The sequence below is a fragment of the Eschrichtius robustus genome, chromosome X (genome assembly GCF_028021215.1).
Source record: "Eschrichtius robustus isolate mEscRob2 chromosome X, mEscRob2.pri, whole genome shotgun sequence".
NCBI classification, from domain to species: Eukaryota; Metazoa; Chordata; class Mammalia; order Artiodactyla; family Eschrichtiidae; genus Eschrichtius; species Eschrichtius robustus.
Genome location: NC_090845.1, coordinates 79,065,730 through 79,086,380, shown reverse-complemented (window position 1 = coordinate 79,086,380; position 20,651 = coordinate 79,065,730).

Here is a 20,651-nt window from a genome sequence, read left to right as displayed (position 1 = left end):
GTCCATCTTTTTTAATGTGTCATTTAAAGCTTGTGTTTCCTTATTTATTTACATTTTGGATGGTCTGTCCAGTGGTGAAAGTGGGGTGCTAATGTGCCCGGCTATGATTGTGTTAATGTCAATTTCCCATTTTATGGCACATAGCATTTGTCTTATGAATTGAGGTGCTCCTATGTTGGGTGTGTAATTATTTATAATTGTTATATCTTCTTCATGGATTGATCTCTTGATCATTATGTAGTGCCCTACTTTGTCTCTTGTAATAGTCTTTGTTTTAAAGTCTCTTTTGTCTTATATGAGAATTGCTACTCCAACTTTCTTTCTTTCTTTCTTTCTTTCTTTCTTTCTTTCTTTCTTTCTTTAATTTATTTTAACATCTTTATTGGAGTATAATTGTTTTACAATGGTGTGTTAGTTTCTGCTTTACAACAAAGTGGATCAGCTATACATATACATATATCCCCATATCTCTTCCCTCTTTCATCTCCATCTTTCCCACAGCCCAGCTTTCTTTTGATTTCTATTTGCATGGGATATCTTTTTCCATCCCCTCACTTTCAGTCTGTATGTGTCCCTAGGTCTGAAGTGGGTCTCTTGTAGACAGCATATATATGTGTCTTGTTGTTGTATCCATTCAGCCAGTGTGTCTTTTGGTTGGAGCATTTAATGCATTTAGATTTAAGGTAATTATCGATATGTATGTTCCTATTCCCATTTTCTTAATTGCTTTGTGTTTGTTTCCATAGGTCTTTTCCTTCTCTTGTGTTTCTTGCCTAGAGAAGTTCCTTTAACATTTGTTGTAAAGCTGGTTTGGTGGTACTGAATGCTCTTATCTTTTGCTTGCCTGTAAAGCTTTTAATTTCTCCATCAAATCTGAAGGAGATCCTTGCTGGGTAGAGTAATCTTGGTTGTAGGTTTTTCCCTTTCATCATTTTAAATATATCCTGTCACTCCTTTCTGCCTTGAAGAGTTTTTGCTGAAAGATCAGCTGTTAACCTTAAGGGGATTCCCTTGTATATTATTTGTTGCTCTTCCCTTGCTGCTTTTAATTTTTTTCTTTGTGTTTGATTTTTGATAGTTGATTATGTTGTGTCTTGGAGTGTTTCTCCTTGGATTTATCCTTTATGGGACTCTCTTTGCTTCCTGGACTTGATTGACTATTTCCTTTCTCATGTTAGGGAAGTTTTCAACTATAATCTCTTCAAATATTTTCTCAGATGCTTTCTTTTTGCTCTTCTTCTTCTGGGACCCCTATAATTTTAATGTTGGTGCATTAAGTGTTGACCCAGAGGTCGCTGAGGCTGTCCTCAATTCTTTTCATTCTTTTTTCTTTATTCTGCTCTGCAGTAGTCATTTCCACTCTTTTACCTTACAGGTCACTTATCAATTCTTCTGCCTCAGTTCTTCTGCTATTGTTTCCTCCTAGAGAATTTTAAATTTCATTTATTTTGTTGTTCATCATTGTTTGTTTGGTCTTTAGTTCTAGGTCTTTCTTAAACGTTTCTTGTATTTTCTCCATTCTATTTCCAAGATTTTGTATCAACTTCATTATCATTACTCTGAATTCTTTTTCAGGTAGACTGCCTATTTCATCTTCATTTGTTTGTTCTGATGGGTTTTTACCTTGTTCCTTCATCTGCTGTGTGTTTCTATCTCTTCTCATTTTGCTTAACTTAGTGTTTTGGGGGTCTCCTTTTCGCAGGCTGCAGGTTTGTAGTTCCCATTGTTTTTGGTGTCTGTCCCCAGTGGGTAAGGTTGGTTCAGTGGCTTGTGTAGGCTTCCTGGTGGAAGGGACTGGTTCTTGTGTTCTGGTGGGTGGGGCTGGATCTTGACTTTCTGGTTGGCTGTGCTGCATCTGCTGTTGTGTTTTGGTGTGTCTGTGAACTTAGTGTGATTTTAGGCAGCCTCTCTGCTAATGGGTGGGTTCTTTTCCTGTCTTGCTAGCTGTTTTGCATGGGGCCTCCATCACTGGAAACTACTGGCCGTTGGGTGGATCTGGGTCTTAATATAGAGATGGAGATCTCTGGGAGATCTCTCACTGGTTAATATTGCATGGGGCTGGGAGCTCTCTGTTGTTCCAATGTCCTGAAATAAGGTGTCCCATCTCAGAGGCTCAGGCCTGCCACCAGGCTGGAGCACCAAGACCCTGACAGTCACATGACTCAGAAGAAAAGTGAGAAAAAAAGAAAGAAAAAAATATAAAAGATATTAAAAAATAAATAAAATAAAATTATTAAAATAAAAAAATCAAAAATACTAAAAAAATAAGAGAACAACCAAATCAAAAAACAAATCCATCAATGACAACAAACGCTAAAAACTACACTAAGGTAAACATAAAAATCAGAAACAAGTCAGTTTCAAGCCCCCAGTCTACAGTTTCTCCAAAACTACACTGCCTCAATTTTGGACAATACCTGTCTATTCCACAGATGCAGGGTACCTTAAGTTGATTGTGGGGATTCAGTCCACTACTCCTGAGGTTAGATGGAGAAATTTCCCTTTCTCTTCTTTGTTTGTAGATCTACTGGGGTTCAGCTTTGGTTTTGGCCCCACCTCTGCATGTACGTTGCCCTCAGGTTTCTCTTCCAGCCCAGACAGGATGGGATTAAAGCAGCGGCTGATTAGGGGTCTCAGGCTCGCTCATGCTAGGTGGAGGGAGGGGTAAGGTACTTATAATTGGAATGCGGGGCGAGCCTGCATGGTAGAGGCCGGCATAACATTGCAAGAGCCTGAGCCATGCTGTGTGTTCTCCCGGGGAAGTTGTCCCTGGATCACAGGACCCTGGCCGTGGTGGGCTGCACAGCCTCCTGGGTTGGGTGCAGGTGGGCGTGTGGATAGTGACCTGTGCTTGCACACAGGATTCTTGGTGGCTGCCACAGCAGCGTTAGCATTTCATGCTCGTCTCTGGTGTCCGAGCTGATAGCTGCGCCTCGCAACCATCTTTGGAGCTCGTTTAGGCGGTGTTCTGCCTTCTATGGGCAGACAGGGAAGGAATATCCTCTCTTCGTGCACCCCGAAACAATGGTCTCTTGCCTCTTAGGCAGGTCCACAGTTTTTCCCGGACTCCCTCCCAGCTACCTGTGGAGCACTAGCCCCCTTCAGGCTGTGTTCACACAGCCAACCCCAGTCCTCTCCTTGGGATCTGACCTCAGAAACCCAAGCCTCAGCTCCCAGCCACCACCTGACCTGGCAGGTGAGCTGACAAGCCTCTCAGGCTGGTGAGTGCTGGTCGGCACTGATCCTCTGTGACGGAATCTCTCCACTTTGCCCGCCGCACTCTTGTTTCTGTGCTCTCCTCCGTGGTCCAAAGCTTCCCCCTGCCCATCCCCCGTCTCCACCAGTGAAGGGGCTTCTTAGTATGTGGAAACTTTTCCTCCTTCACGACTCCCTCCCTGAGGTGCAGGTCCCATCCCTATTCTTTTGTCTCTGTTCTTTCTTTTTTCTTTTGCCCTACCCAGTGTCATGGGGAGTTTCTTGCTTTTTGGGAAGTCTGAGGTCTTCTGACAGCATTCAGTATGTGCTCTGTAGGAGTTGTTCCACATGTGGATGTATTTTTGATGTATTTGTGGGGAGGAAGTTGATCTCCACCTCTTACTCCTCTGCCATCTTGAAGGTCCCCCCTTAATCTGAATTTGTGCTTTACATTTTATTTCTTCATCAGGATAATAACATTAACTTGGAACATTTCTTGTATAGCTAGTTGTATTTTCCTGAATGCATTTATTCTTAGACTTTTCTCAAGGAACATGTGGATTTTTTTAAACTCTAAAATGAATGAGAAACCCTTAACTTTTAAATACTTCCTTAGGTTACTAATAATGGAGAGAGGATGTAATTGTGCTTACACTGAGCAAATTGCTAGCTAAAATGGCATTTTACAGCAGGACAGTCACAGCCTTTATCCAATTTCTTGCCTCAGTATGAAAAGAAGCACCACCAAACATTTGATCGCCTCCTATATCTTAAGACTGGCTTCCATTTCTTTTTTTAGCATATTGCAAACTGTTTGCTCTTGTGTTCTTGATCTATTCAACCTCTGTTATGGCAGCACTATCAAAGTTTGGCACTTTGTATTAGTGAGACACTTATTTCCCAAGAGTGACTCTAGTGATTTAAACCTCAACATTAGCAAACTACTGACTAAAAACACAAAATGTCTCCAAATTGTTTTCTTTCCTTACAGGAGTATCTATGCCTAGTTCCCTCAATTCCATGGACAGTTTTTCCTTACACTTCTTTCCAATGCTCAAGACTTTCTAAGCACTTATTCACATTTAAATTTGCCAAATCAGTTTAATAACTACATCACATTTTAGAAATCCCTACTAATTCTAAAGAACACAATAACAAGGCAGGCATAAGACAAATTATCATGTTTTATTTTTATAGTAAAACAAAATGAGAGAGAGATTAAACAATTCTATGATTAAGGCAAACCAACAATTGTCCATGGTTTCCTTATCTATCTATCATCTATCTATCTATCCAGACCCTACTTATTCTGCAAGAATAAATTTAAGATAGTCATAGCTTGTTATCTTTATAGTTTTAGTCAACTTTATAGTTTTGTTTTCCATTTTTATGAGTCATATTTACAGTCAGAATAAACAGAATCATTCTCTATCTCCACTTTGTTTTAAATGAACAGAGTTTAATTCCTTGATATGAGACTCCAGTTTGACAAGAGATTTGCAATTTTTTTTTGCATATGTATTCGTCTGAACATCTCTGTGGCCTTTCACTCAGAAAGGTTGTTCTGCCTAGGACCTCCAGTACTATGTTGAAAAAGATAGATGAAAGGGGGCATCATTGTTTTGTTCCTGATATTGGAGGAAAAATTTTCAGCTTTTCACTGTAGAATATGATGTTAGCTGTGGAGTTGTAATACATGACCTTTAGTATATTGAGACACATTCTCTATAACCCAGTTTTTTGAGAGTTTTTATCATGAAAGGATGTTGAATTTGGCAAGTTCTTTTTCTGCATCTATTGAGATAATCAAATTATTTTTTATCTTTCATTATGTTAATGTGGCATATCACATGGGTTAATTTGCAGAATTGAAACATCTTTGCACCCCTGCTTTGATGCTTAGAACTCTTGATAACATTTCAAGAAGAATTACAAGTTGTAACTTCAAGAATGGCAGAATAAGGAGCTCTGCAATCACTCTCCTCAGCAAAACAAGAATATAAAGAGTACAAATTATTTTTTAACAAGTAAACATTTTAAATATCTGTAAATTGACCTAAGGACTTACAGCAAATGGAGAAACATTCATTCAATAATTCTAAATCTCAGAAAGAACAGCATGAGGCTGTGGCATTTGAGCCATGAATTGCTCCATTACCTTGCCACGCTCTAAGGAAGTTCTACACTAAAAGCCCCCAAACAAGAAAATAGGGGTTTCTTCTTCCCCCAGTTCCCAGTCTGGGCCTATGTTTTCACCCTGGAAGGGACAGACTTCTGGCATTTTCCATAACCCCCAACTCTTGTTGCAGAAGCTCTCTTCTGGGCAGGCATGTCATAGGAGATTTGTCTCCCTATTCCACCCAGCCCATTCTTACAAGACAGAAGTTCTACCCTAGGAAAGACAATCAAGAATCCTGGAGCTAAATCTACCCTATCCAAAACTTGTATATAAGGTGGAGTGCCACAACAGGAGGGCCAATCTAAGAAGACCAGGAGATTCCTCTCACAAAGTGCTCAGTTGTACAGTGTGGATGTAACGTCAGGTGAAGCAAGTTTACCCCAACTTAAGTATTGCAGGGGTTCTGCCTGTGGAGAAAAGTAAGATGTGTGGGCTAATAGCTCAGCAGCCTTGCCTGAGGAGACTGATTTTATTTGGAGTATACAATGGAGAGCTACACAGCATAGGGCATGGTTGTAAATAATAAAGATATTAGTGGAGAGTGTTTAAGAGGAGGATAATAGCTTTATGGTAGAACAAAAACTAGCAGAGCAAACAGAAGCTTAATGAAAAGAACCAGAGGAAAAGATAGCTAAGAAATCCATCCTTGGATCAGAGTCAATTATGGGTGTTGGAAAGACTGTACACAAGCACTAGACTGTACCCACTGAGGAGCAGTCAGAACAAAATGTGGTGCACAATTGAAATTATTCCTCAAGTGACACAGAGATGTATTTACATTTGGAGAAAGGCATGTGGGCAAATGGAGCTTAAAAACAATCTTAAACAAGAAAAAATTAAACATATAAAAAACAAGAAAACAAGGGGTTTAAGACTAATAAGTTACTTTGACCCAGGGAAAACTTGTAGGATGCCAAGTTTAAAAGTAATATCATAGTCATTCCTGCCTGAGGAAGTACCCTCCAAGGAGCTATCAGAAAGAGAAACTCCAAGCTACTAGTCCCTGCCTGAATATGGGGAAGCATAATAAACTCTCTGAATTGTGATAATAACTTTAAAGATTCACACATATCTAAAGGTAAAAGGTAAACATAATAACCTAAGTGAGCTTCAGCACAACCTTTGACAAATAAGTGATATAAACTGACTGAGGGATGACACTAGGTAGCCAGGCTAAAAGATAAAAATGGGGAAAACATCATTAAGAGTATCAGAAGCAGACTATTCACTGTTGAGGAAATAAATTTTGCAAAATTTATTCAGCCACGTCACTGAGCAAATTAATTTTAAAAAAGAAAATTACAAAAACCCCTTTCCTGTATTTTGTAATATCTCATAATTTTTGGTTGAAACTTGGCATTTTAGATAATATAAAAATAATATATAAGATATTCAAAGATACAAGTAAGACTCATACACAGGGTAAAATCCAGGAATAGAAAGCACTTAAGGGATACAGATAATACAGTTTAACAGACAAAATCTTCAAAGTAACTATTATAAATATATTCAACAACCTAAAGAAAAACATGCTAAAAATATTGATAAAATGTATGATGACAATATTTCATCAACTAGAAAATATCAAAAAACATAGAAATTACATAAAAGAACTAAATTGAAATACTGGAGATGAAAAGTAAAATAAATAAAATTTTAAAATTTATTAGAGGGCTCAACAGTAGATTTGAGCTAGCAGAAGCAACAATCCATAAACCAGAAGATAGATCAGTAGAGATCATGTAATCTGAAGGACAGAAAGAAAGAAGAGTAAAGAAAAATGAACGTCAGAAAAATATGTGACACACTTAAACATACAGATATGTGTATATTGGATGTACCAGAGGGCATGAAGAGAAAGAAAGAGATAGAAAAGATATTTAAAGAAATAATGGTTTACAACTTTCCCAAATTTTGATGGTAACATTTAATTTAGACTTCCAAGATGTTCAACAAGTTCCAAGTATGATAAACACAACGAGATCCACACCCAGACACTATAGTAAAAATGTTGAAAGACAAAAAGAGAAAATTGAGAAAATCTTCAAAACAGAAAAAGAAAAATAAACTATCAACTACAAGGTAAGAAAAACATCTGATTTCTCTTCAGAAATAACAGAATCCAAAGGGCAGTGGGATAACATATTCAATGTACTGAAAGTGAAAAAAAAAAAAAAGTAAAGAAAAGAATGTCAGTCAATCAACAAAGAATCTTATATCAAGCAAAACTATATTCCAAAATTGAAGACAGAATGAAGCTATTCTCTAATAAGCAAAAACTAAAAAATTAATTACTAACAGTACTGGTAAAGGTAATCATGTAATTAATTATAAAAACAATATAATTGCATATTCTTTCTTTTAACTGATTTAAAAAGCAACTGCATGTCTTATGTTTAAGTCTTTAAGCCATTCTGAGTTTAAATTGAAATCATATCAAGTAGTTTTTCTGACCACAATGTTATGAGACTAGATATCAATTACAGTAAAAAATCTGTAAAAAATAAAAACACACAGAGGCTAAACAATACACTACTAAATAGCCAAGAGATCACTGAAGAAATCAAAGAGGAAATCAAAAAATACCTAGAAATAAATGACAATGAAAACACGATGACCCAAAACCTACAGGATGCAGCCAAGGCAGTTCTAAGAGGGAAGTTTATAGTAATACAATCCTACTTCAAGAAACAAGAAACATCTCAAATAAACAACCTAACCTTACACCTAAAGCAATTAGAGAAAGAAGAATAAAAAAAAACCCTAAAGTTAGCAGAAAGAAAGAAATCATAAAGATCAGATCAGAAATAAATGCAAAAGAAATGAAGGAAACAGTAGCAAATATCAATAAAACTAAAAGCTAGTTCTTTGAGAAGATAAAGAAAATTGATAAACCATTAGCCAGACTCACCAACAAAAAAAGGGAGAAGACTCAAATCAATAGAATTAGAAATGGAAAAGGAGAAGTAACAACTGACACTGCAGAAATTCAAAGGATCATGAGAGATTACTACAAGCATCTCTATGCCAATAAAGTGGACAACCTGGAAGAAATGGACAAATTCTTAGAAATGCACAATGTGCCAAGACTGAACCAGGAAGAAATAACAAATACGAGCAGACCCAAAACAAGCACTGAAATTGAAACTGTGATTAAAAATCTTCCAACAAACAAACGCCCAGGACCAGATGGCTTCGCAGGCGAATTCTATCAAACATTTACAGAAGACCTAACACTTATCCTTCGCAAACTATTCCAAAATATATCAGAGGGAGGAACACTCCCAAACTCATTCTACGAGGCCAATATCACGCTGGTACCAAAACCAGACAAAGATGTCACAAAGAACGAAAACTACAGACCAATATAACTGATGAACATAGATGCAAAAATCCTCAACAAAATACTAGCAAACAGAATCCAACAGCACATTAAAAGGATCATACAACATGATCAGTGGGGTTTATCCCAGGAATACAAGGATTCTTCAATATATGTAAATCAATCAATGTGATAAAACATATTAACAAATTGAAGGAGAAAAAACGATCATCTCAATAGATGCAGGAAAAGCTTTTGACAAAATTCAACACTCATTTATGTTAAACACCCTGCAGAAAGTAGGCCTAGAGGGAACTTACCTCAACATAATAAAGGCCATATATGGCAAACCCACAGCCAATATCATTCACAGTGGTGAAAAACTGAAAACATTTCCTCTAAGATCACGAAGAAGACAAGGTTCTCCACTTTCACCACTATTATTCAACATAGTTTTGGAAGTTTTAGCCACAACAATCAGAGTAAAAAAGAAATAAAAGGAATCAAAATAGGAAAAGAAGAAGTAAAGCTGTCCTTGTTTGTAGATGACATGATACTATTCTTAGAGAATCCTAAAGATGCTACCAGAAAAGTACTAGAACTAATCACTGAATTTGGTAAAGTAGCAGGATACAAAATTAATGCACAGAAATCTCTTGCATTCCTGTACACTCGTGATGAAAAATCTGAAAACACAATTAAGGAAACATTCCCATTTAACATTACAACAAAAAGAACAAAATACCTAAGAATAAACCTACCTAAGAGGACAAAAGACCTGTATGCTGATAGCTATAAGACACTGATGAAAGAAATTGAAGATGATAGAAACAGATGGAGAGATATACCATGTTCTTGGATTGTAAGAATGAATATTGTGAAAATGACTCTACTACACAAAGCAATCTATAGATTCAATGCAATCCCTATCAAACTACCAATGGCATTTTTCACAGAACTAGAACAAAAAATTTCACAATTTGTATGGAAACACAAAAGACACCGAATAGCCAAAGCAATCTTGAGAAAGAAAAATGGAGCTGGAGGAATCAGGCTCCTGGACTTCAGACTATACTACAAAACTACAGTAATCAAGACAGCATGGTACTGGCACAAAAACAGAAATATAGATCAATGGAAAAGGATAGAAAGCCCAGAGTTAAACTCACGCACATATGGTCACCTTATCTTTGATAAAGATGGCAAGAATATACAATGGAGAAAAAACAGCCTCTTCAATAAGTGATGCAGGGAAAACTGGACAGCTACATGTTAAAGAACGAAATTAGAACACTCCTTAACACCATACACAAAAGGAAACTCAAAATGGATTAAAGACCTAAATGCAAGGCCAGACACTCTCAAACTCTTAGAGGAAAACATAGGAAGAACACTCTGTGACATAAATCACAGCAAGATCTTTTTTGATCCACCTCCTAGAGTATTGGAAATAAAAACAAAAATAAACAAATGGGACCTAATGAAACTTAAAAGCTTTTGCAAAGCAAAGGAAACTACAAACAAGATGAAAAGACAACCCTCAGAATGGAAGAAAATATTTGCAAATGATTCAACCGACAAAGGATTAATCTCCAAGATATATAAAGAACTCATCCAGCTCAATATGAAAAAAAAACAAACAACCCAATCCAAAAATGGGCAGAAGACCTAAATAGACATTTCTCCAAAGAAGACATACAGATGGCCAAGAAGCACATGAAAAGCTGCTCAACATCCCTTATTATTAGAGAATTGCAAATCAAACTACAGGAAAGTATCATCTCACACTGGTCAGAATGGCCATCATCAAAAAATCTACAAACAATAAATGCTGGAGAGGGTGTGGAGAAAAGGGAACACTCTTGCATTGTTGGTGGGAATGTAAATTGATACAGCCACTATGGAGAACAGTATGGAGGTTTCTTAAAAAACTAAAAGTAGAACTACCATATGACCCAGCAATCCCACTACTGGACATGTACCCTGAGAAAACCATAATTCAAAAAGAGTCATGTACCACAATGTTCATTGCAGCTGTATTTACAATAGCCAGGACATTGAAGCAACCTAAGTGTCCATCAACAGATTAATGGATAAAGAAGATGTGGCACATATATACAATGGAATATTACTCAACCATAAAAAGAAACAAACTTGAGTTATTTGTAGCAAGGTGATGGACCTAGAGACTGTCATACAGAGTGATATATGTTAGAAAGAGAAAAACAAATACTGTATGCTAACACATATATATGGAATCTAAGAAAAAAAGTTTCTGAAGAACCTAGGGGCAGGACAGGAATAAAGATGCAGATGTAGAGAGTGGACTTGAGGACACGGGGAGGTGGAAGGGTAAGCTGGGACTAAATGAGAGAATGGCATGGACATATATACACTACCAAATGTAAAATAGATAGCTAGTGGGAAGCAGCTGCATAGCACAGGGAGAGCAGCTCAGTGCTTTGTGACCACCTGGAGGGGTGGGATAGGGAGGATGGGAGGGAGACACAAGAGGGAGGAGATATGGTGATATATGTATATGTATAGCTAATTCACTTTGTTATAAAGCAGAAACTAACACACCATTGTAAGGCAATTATACTCTAATAAAGATGTTAAAAAATAATGATAAAAGCTTTTGTATGACAAAGGACAAAAAATCAATAGAATTAAATGACAACCTCAAAGAACTAGAGAAAATATTTGCAAACCATATATCTGATAATTGGTTAAGTCCAAAATATATAAGGGAGCCCTACACTCAGTAGCAAAAACAAAACAAATAACATAGTTAAAAACTGGCCAAAAGATGTAGACGTTTCTCCAAAGGAGACATATAAGTGTATCAAAAGGTTTTCAACCTCATTAATTATCAGGAAAATGCAAATCTAAACCACAATGGGATATCACCTCACAACTGTTAGAATGGCTATTATTTAAAAAAAAAAAAAAGCAGGTTTTTGTGAGGCTGTGAAAAAAATTGGAACCCTTGTACACTGTGGAGGAGAGTATGGAAGTGTCTCAAGAATTTAAAAATAGAACAACTAAATAATCCAGTTTCCTGTCTGAATACATATTTAAAAGAATCAAAATCAGTATCTGGAAGAAATATCCACCCTCTCATTGTTATAGTCTGAATGTTAGTGCCCCAGCAAAATCCATATTTTGAAATCCTAATGCCCAATATGGTTGTATTAGGGAATTGATGAGGTCATGAGGAAAGAACCATCATGAATAAAATAAATGCCCTAAAAAAGATGCCCAAGAATGTGCCTTTGTCCCTTCTTCCAGGTGAGGATATAACAAGAAATCTGCAACCTGGTAAAGGGACCTTGCTGCTCTATACTGACACCATGATCTCAGACTTTCTGCCATCAGAACTGTGAAAAATAAATTTTTGTTTCTTATAAGCCACCCAGTCTGTGGTATTTTGTTATAGCAGCCTGAATGGTGTAAGACCTCCATGTTCATTGCAGCACTATTCACAGTAGCCCAGGATGGAAACCACCCAAGTATCCACTGACAGATAATGAATAAAGAGAATGCGGTATATACATTTAATGGAATATTATTCAGCCTTAAAAAAAGAAGGAAATCCTGCCATTTGCAATGACATGGATAAATCTGTAGGAATTTATGCTAAGAAAAATAAGCCTATCACAAAAAGACAAATAATGCATGATTCCACTTATATGAAGTATCTAAAATAGTCACACTCATAGAATTAGAGAATAAAATAGTGTTTTCCAGGAACTAGGGAAAGGCAGAAATGAAGGAGTTGTTGTTCATTGAGTAGAACATTTCAGTTATGCTAGATTACTAAATTCTAGATATCTGCTGTACAACACAGTGACTATAGTTGATGAACAGTATCATGCACCAGAAAATTTATTAAGAGGGTAGATTTCAAGTTGAGTGTTCTTACAACACATAAACAAAAGAAAACAAATAAAAGGACCTAAGGAAACTTTGGGAAGTGTTGGATATGTCTATGCCTTGATTTTGGTGATGATATCATAGGTGTTGCCTATGTTCAAACTCATCAAATTTATATATTAAAATGTGAAGTTCTTTGTATATCAATTATACCTCAGTAAAGCTGTTTACAAATAAAGAAACAAAAATGTGCACACACACAAAAGTATTAAAATCATAAAAGACAAATAGAAACTGAGAAATTGTCCCAGATTGGAGTAGAGACTAACTATACATGGCAATTAATGTAATATTTAATTCTGGATAGGATTCTGAATAAGAAACAGTATATTAAGAGGACAATTAGTAAAATCTGCTTAAGATCTGTAGATTATGTAATAGTACTTGTCAATGTCTTGATTTTGAAAGCTGTACTGAGATTTTGAAAAATGTTAACAATGAGAAAATGTTGGTAAAGATAAAGGGAAATTCTTTGGATTATTTTTGCAACTTTTTGTAAGGTTGAAATTATTTCAAAGTAAATTTTTTTTAAAAAATCAATGCACAATAATTAATCATATTTCTATATATCTTCACTTAGCAATCAGAAAATAAAATTTAAAAATAATTATTTTTACATAACATCAAAAGAACAAAATGCTTAGGAAAAATTTAGCAATATAAGGGCAAGATCATGTACTAAAAGCTACAAAATAAAGTCATGCCATGTTCATGGGTCAGAATACAATTTTGCTATGGTAGCAACATTCCCTAAATTGATCTACAAATTAAATTCAATCCTAATCAAAATCACATCTGACTTCTTTGCAGAAATTTTCAAAATGATTCTAAAATTAATACAAAATTCCAGGTTCCTAAAATAGTCAAAACAATCTTGAAAGCAAAAACAAAATTGGAGGTATCAGAATTCTTGGATTCACAACTTACTGCAAAGCAAGGGTCATGAAGAATTTGTGGTACAGGCATAAAGGTGTACATATAAATCAATAGGTTAAAATTTAGCCCAAATCCTTACAATTATGGCCAATTTATTTTTGACAAGTGTGCTAAGAAAAATCAATGGGGAAAACATAGTCTTTTCAACACATCATGCTGAGACTACTGGATATCCACGTGCAAAAGAATGAATTTGAACCCTTACCTCACACCATACACAATAATTAACTTGAAATGGATAATAGACTTACATGGAAGAGCTAAAATATAAGCCTTTTAGAAGTAACATATACATAAATTTCTATGACCTTGGGTTAGCTAATGCTTTCTTAGATACAACATCAAAAGCACATCCAACAAAAAATAAAATGAAAAATAAGAAAACAGAAAAATTTAACTTCATCAAAATGAATAACTTTTGTTCTGCAAACAATACCATTGATAAAGTAAAAAATGACACCCCACAGAAGATGAGGGAATATTAACAAATCACATATCTGAGGCATTTTTATTCATAATATATAAAAAAAAATAACTTTTACAAATATATAACAAAAAGCCAAATAACCTAAGTAAAAGAGGCAACGGATTTGAATAGCTTCCTCAAAGATAATATACATGGAAATAAGTCTGTGAAAAGATGCTCAATATCATTAATCATTAGGTAAATGTAAAATAAAAAAACAAGGAAATATCACTTCACATCCACTAGGATGACTTGAATAAAAAAGATGTACAATAACAAGGGTTGGCAAAGATGTGGAAAAATTGCAACCTTCATATATCGCTTGTCGGAATGTAAAATGGTACAGCTTTTTGAAAAACATTTTTGCAGTTCCAAAAAAATTTAAACGTAGAATTACCATATGACCTAGCTATTCCTCTTCTCGAAATATACCTGAGTAATAAAAACATACATCCACACAAAAACTTGTAAAATAATGTTCACAGCAATACTATTCTTAATAGCCAAAAAGTAGAAACAATCCGAATGCCCATGATTTGGTATATGGATAAATAAAATATAGAATATTCATTTAATGGAATATCATTGGGCATTAGAAAGAAATAAAGTATTGATATATGCAATAACATGGGTAAAACCTGAAAACATTATGCTAAGTGAAAGAAGCCAAACCCAAAAGACCACATATTATATAATTTCATGTATATGAAATGTCCAGAATAGACAAATCCATAGATACAAAAAGTATATTAGTGGTTTGCCAAGTGATGGGGGGAAAAGGGACAGTTGGAAATGATTGCTTAATGGTACAGTGTTTCCTTTAAGAATGATGAAAATGTTCTAAAATGGATTGTGGTGATGGTTGCACAGCTCTACAAATATGTAAAAATAATTGAATCTTCTCTTTAAATCAATGAATTGTACTGTGTGTAAATTATATCTCACAAAAAGCCGTTAAAATGCATATGCTCAGAAAATTATGTAAAACTCTCAAAATCAGAAATAATTTTATTAAAGATGATCATAAGACTTAAAAAATAATTTACCCAGTAAGACTCATCAGGAAATTCCATTTTCTTTGAATTCAACATTATTTTTGTTTTCTGAATATTTTACTTCCCATTTAAAATTCTATCTTATGGATGATTTGAATATTTGAGATTCAGCATGTCAACATAGTACACTGCATAGAGAAAGGCCATTTATAGAACTTGAAATTCACAGCCTTCTGAAGGGAGAAGTGATGGAAAAATGTGTGCTTACTTAAGGAGTGGTTAAGAAAATAAATCATCTAAATTAACACTTTAATTGTTTAACTTTTCATAGCTTCCACATCACTAAGTTGACCTAGACACTGTACACATTGAGTAAATGAAATAAATAAAGACTAAACAAAGTATATTATTTTTCAAAGAAATAAAAGTAGATTTTGATGCCTGACATTTACAGACAAAAATAAAATAAAATAAAATAAAAATTGTTTATATGTCTGTTAGTCCCATCGTCTTTCCTGAGCAATGACCTTCCTTACTATTCCAGCACATGGGATACTGCAATGCAGCTGTTGACTTTTGAAGACCCAAAACTTTTGAGAAATATATCTATGTTTAAGATTTCTATTCCTTAAGGAGAAAAATAATGAGCATTACCATATTCTCTATAATTTAGAACTATTTTTTCACTTATACAAGTCATGTTTTGACTCCTGTTGTCCTAAAAAATGCTAATGGAATGAGAAAAACATAAATAATCCAGAGAATGAAAACTAGAGAAAGTAAAATGCTGAAAGCTCGAATTGATGGAAGTTTCTTTATGACTGAGATGACTGAGTTGGGATCAGGTCCTTTTGCTGCTAGAAAGAATCCCTGCAGATACTTTTCTGGAGCCAGTGTCAGTCAGCACAAAGGGCTGATTTAGCACTGCTAACACCTCTTCACCAGAAACTCAACTCATCTTCATGATCTCATTTCATGTGGGTCACAGCCCTGTACTCAATGATAGCAATGCAGGTTTGTTGCTGATCTGAGAAAGGAAAACAGCGTTCAGGGACATTCAAAGAAGAAAATATTCTCAAGGTGTTATGCATTCACACCGATCCTTTCTCTCAAGTATCTCATTCATAATAAAATTTGTGTACTTTATAAAGACAGGGACCCCCAACAATGAAACTTCCCCTCCTTCCTGAATTGACTGGCATATTACTTTGAGACTGCCAATTTGATTACAGTTGTACCTGTTGTAAATCATATCTCCAGCAGCTGGTAAGCCAAGCAGACAGACATAGATTGTAGCATCGGGATTAAAAGAGATGTTACCATTGATCTTCATGATACTTGATTTAAGTGATTGATTTTCTCCCTTCCTAAGTTATACATATGAAATGATTAAATAATCATCAATACTATCCAACCTCCCAGCCAAGGAATATATATCCCTGTGGAAGGTATTCAGCCAAACATTGGATCTCCCAGGCAAGGAATATATATCCCTGTGGAAGGTATTCAGCCAAACATTGGATCTCCCAATAAGAGACACTGCACTGTAGTGTCCTAGATAAGGAATGTAATATCAAAGGCATTCAATTTCTGGTTTAAGCAAATTGAGTTCAATTGAAAAAATATAGCTGCCCTTTATTCCCTTCAGTTTCAGGGTAATCATAAAAAAGTTTTTTTTTTTTTTCTATGCCAGGACTTGGCATTGCAATTTCTCTCAGAAACCCCTGTCCACTCAGCCTAAGAACACACAATACAATTTGATAACATAACTAGTAAATGTAGGCTGTTATTTTAACTGCACATTTGCTTTATGTCAAAATGTGGTTTGCTATATAAGCTTGGAATATTTTATTATTAATTATTTTTTAAGATTTTTAAAAACTAAATTTATTTATTTTATTTATTTCTTATCTTTGGTTGCATTGGATCTTCGTTGCTGCGCATGGGCTTTCTCAAGTTGCAGCGAGTGGGGGCTACTCTTCATTGTGGTGTGCCGGCTTCTCATTGCAGTGACTCCTCTTGTTGTGGAGCACGGGTCCTAGGTGTGCAGGCTTCAGTAGTTGTAACACACAGGCTCAGTAGTTGTGGCTTGCAGGCTCTAGAGCGCAGGCTCAGTAGTTGTGGCACATGGACTTAGTTGCTCCGTAGCATGTGGGATCTTCCCGGACCAGGGCTAGAACCCATGCCCTCTGCATTGGCAGGCAGATTCTTAACCACTGTGCCATCAGGGAAGCCCTATTTTATTATTATTAAATAAGTAGTCTAGGGCAACCCAAATTCACTTGTTGAAAGATTTAAAAATATTGACATTAGAAAAATCTTTAAAATTTAAAGACTAAAAGCATTTAAGATGCTGCACATTTTCCCCTTAGAATATAATGGAGACTAAAAGTAGAATTTTGACTCATGAATTGGAATCTAAGGTGGTGTAAACGAATTTAGGGAAGTATGTTTACCTCTTAGTAGTACTGAAAATTTTTACCATGAGATCTATCTTTTGTGAATATATTGCTTTGCTTTGGGTCCTAGATTGTTTTTATTGAGAGTGGCATCATTTGCATCTAAAAAAGTGGATAAGAATTTAAAGGAGAGTAAAAAAAAATGGTTATTGAGCATGTACAGGCCTGATTTTTCAATGTGGGAAATATAAAATGACTGTAGAACATGATTCAGGCTTTTAAGAAATTTATATATTTTCTTAATTTTTGTATTTATCACCCTTCAAATCAAACAGAACAAAACAGTGACTTCCACAAGAGGAAATTTCAGGTATTCAATATCATCTATTATATCTATATATCTATCTATATGTCTATCTATATTTCTATGTACATATACATAACACTGATAGGTACTAAGTTGGATGCAATTATGACTAAAGACCTATAAAGTGAGGGATTTCTATACTTAGAACAAGATAATTTTTGCTGATAGTACTAATTCCTCTAAAGAAAATTACTAAAAGATCCTTTGCAAAGATTCACATAGTAGATGCTCAAATTCCACTCTAGCTAGGAGTATATGAGACTGCCAAGTAGGAATTACAACTAGAAAATTTAAGTAAAAAGTTCATAAAATTATGTTCTGGTTTCCAGTCTGGCATGTAAGGAGTTTAGATGTTGTCACTACATCCTAACAAGTAGAAAGATGAACAAGTTGGAAATCAAAAATTCATCATAGATTTATCAGAGAAATAAGACCACAGGGCAAACTGCTGCCCCCCAAATTGGAGAGACAGACAGGTGGATACAGAGAATCACAACTTAAAAAGGCAGACTTCCATGACTAGAAACCTCTACCAGAATCAGTACCAGGGTAGGAAACCTTAAATTGTAATTGATGAATTACTAGAATCTCAGTGTGAACAAGTCTGAGATTTAACTCCAGGAGAGCCAAGTCATGAGAACTTTTGTAAGTTTTACCTCTAGGAGCTGGATCAGCCTCTCACAGTGAAGATCAGAGAAAAATCCCTTTATGCTTCCAGCAGGAGGAGGGGAAAAATAACCATCTTAAAGCACACCAGTGTATTCTGTTCTTCCTAAGAGGGCTCGCCCTCAAGGGAAACTATTTATCAGATCATAAACTATTGGGGTTTATCAGAGACTAGCCAACCTGAGAAAAGATAATCAACCCTAGCCCACTCTAATCTTCCTTGTAGGGGAAGGGAAAGGCCCAACTCAAATCCCCTTTAGCTATTATGTCCCACCTAAGTGGGGGTGGTGGAAACTGAGAAGCGCTAGTGACATTCACAGTCCAGGGCCTAAGATCACTAAAAGACTGAGATCTAATCATGTATAGAATGCTTCCTCTTCCCACAACTTACTACATCACTAAAAGCCTCTTTACCACAGTACCTCTTCCCCAGAACATAGACTATGTCCAACTTTCAACAGAAATTCAAGGCATGCCAAAAGGGAAAAACAAAACAAACAAAAAAAACAGGCAAAAAACTCTATTTAAAGAGACAGAGCAAATATCATAACCAGATTTATATATTGCAGGGATACTGGCATTATCAGACCAGAAACTTAAAACAACTATGGTTAATACACTATAGGCTTTAATAGAAAAAATAAATAAATAAATAACATGCAAGGACATATGAATAATGTAAGTGGAGAGATGGAAAATCTAAGAATAAAAAAGGAATGTTAGAGGTTAAAGGAAAAAAAAAAACTTTAACAGAAATGGAAAATGCCATTAATGGGGTCATTAGTAGACTGGATATAGCTGAAGAAAGAACTTTTAACCTTGAGGATATGTCAACAAAAACATCCAAAAAAGAGAAGCAAAGAGAAAAAAGACTGACAAAAAAAAACAAAAAAACAAAAAAACAATATCCAAGGACTGTGGAGCAACTGAAGAAGTTATATATGTTTAGTTGGAATACAAGAAAGAAAGAAAAAGAAAGAAAGAAAGAAAGAAAGAAAGAAAGAAAGAAAGAAAGAAAGAAAGAAAGAAAGAAAGAAAGAAAGAAAGAGAAAGAAAGAGAGAGAGAAAGAAAGAGAGAAAGAAAGAGAGAAAGAGAGAAGGAAAGAAAGAAAGAAAGGAAGGAAGAAAGAAAGAAAGAGAAAGAAAGAAGGAAGGAAGGAAAAGAAAGAAAGAAAGAAAAAAAGAAAGAAGGAAAGAGAAAGAAAGGAAGGAAGGAATGAAGGGAAGAAGGAAGGAAGGAAAAGAAAGAAAGAAGAGAGAAAGAAAGAAAGGAAGGAAGGAAAAGAAAGAAAGAAGAAAGAAAGAGAAAGAAAGAAAGGAAGGAAGGAAGGAAGGAAAAGAAAGAAAGAAAGAAAGGAAGGAAGGAAGGAAGGAAGGAAGGAAGGAAGGAAGGAAGGAAGGAAGGAAAAGAAAGAAAGAAAAAAGAAACAAAGAAAAGAAAGAAATAGTTGAAGCAATAATGACTGAGAATTTGCCTCACCAAAGAAGATGTAAAGATGGAAATAGGCATATGAAAATATGCTCCATATCATATGTCATCAGGGAAATACAAATTAAAACAATGTTGTGGTACTATTACACATCTACTAAAATGGCCAAAATCCAGAACACTTACAACACCAAATGCTGGGAAGGATGTGGAGCAACAGGAATTCTTTTTTTTTCCTAAGCTTTTTAAATTATTATTATTTTTGGAAGTCTTTACTGAATTTGTTACAATATTGCTTCTGTTTTATGTTTTGGTTTTTTGGCCACGAGGCATATGAGATCTTAGCTCCCTGACCAGGGATCGAACATGCACCCCCTGCATTTGAAGGTGAAGTCTTAATCTCTGGACCACCAGGGAAGTCCCAGGAATTCTTAATCATTGCTGGTGAGAATGCAAAATTATACAGCCACTTTGGAAGACAGTTTGACAATTTTGTACAAAATATAGTCTTACCATATGATCCAGCAATTGTACTTCTGGTATTTACCCAAGTATAAGCTACCATTTTTTGAGCACGGCAACACTATAAAGTAGAAATCATTTCATATTCTTTACAGATGATAAATTTAATGATAGTCAGTGAGGTTATATTTCCAAGATCATGGAATTTAAAAATGGTGTAATAAGAACTCACACTGAGATTTGTATGACATGAGTATCTATATTCTTCTAACTACTCTAATTTTTTTCTATTTTGACTA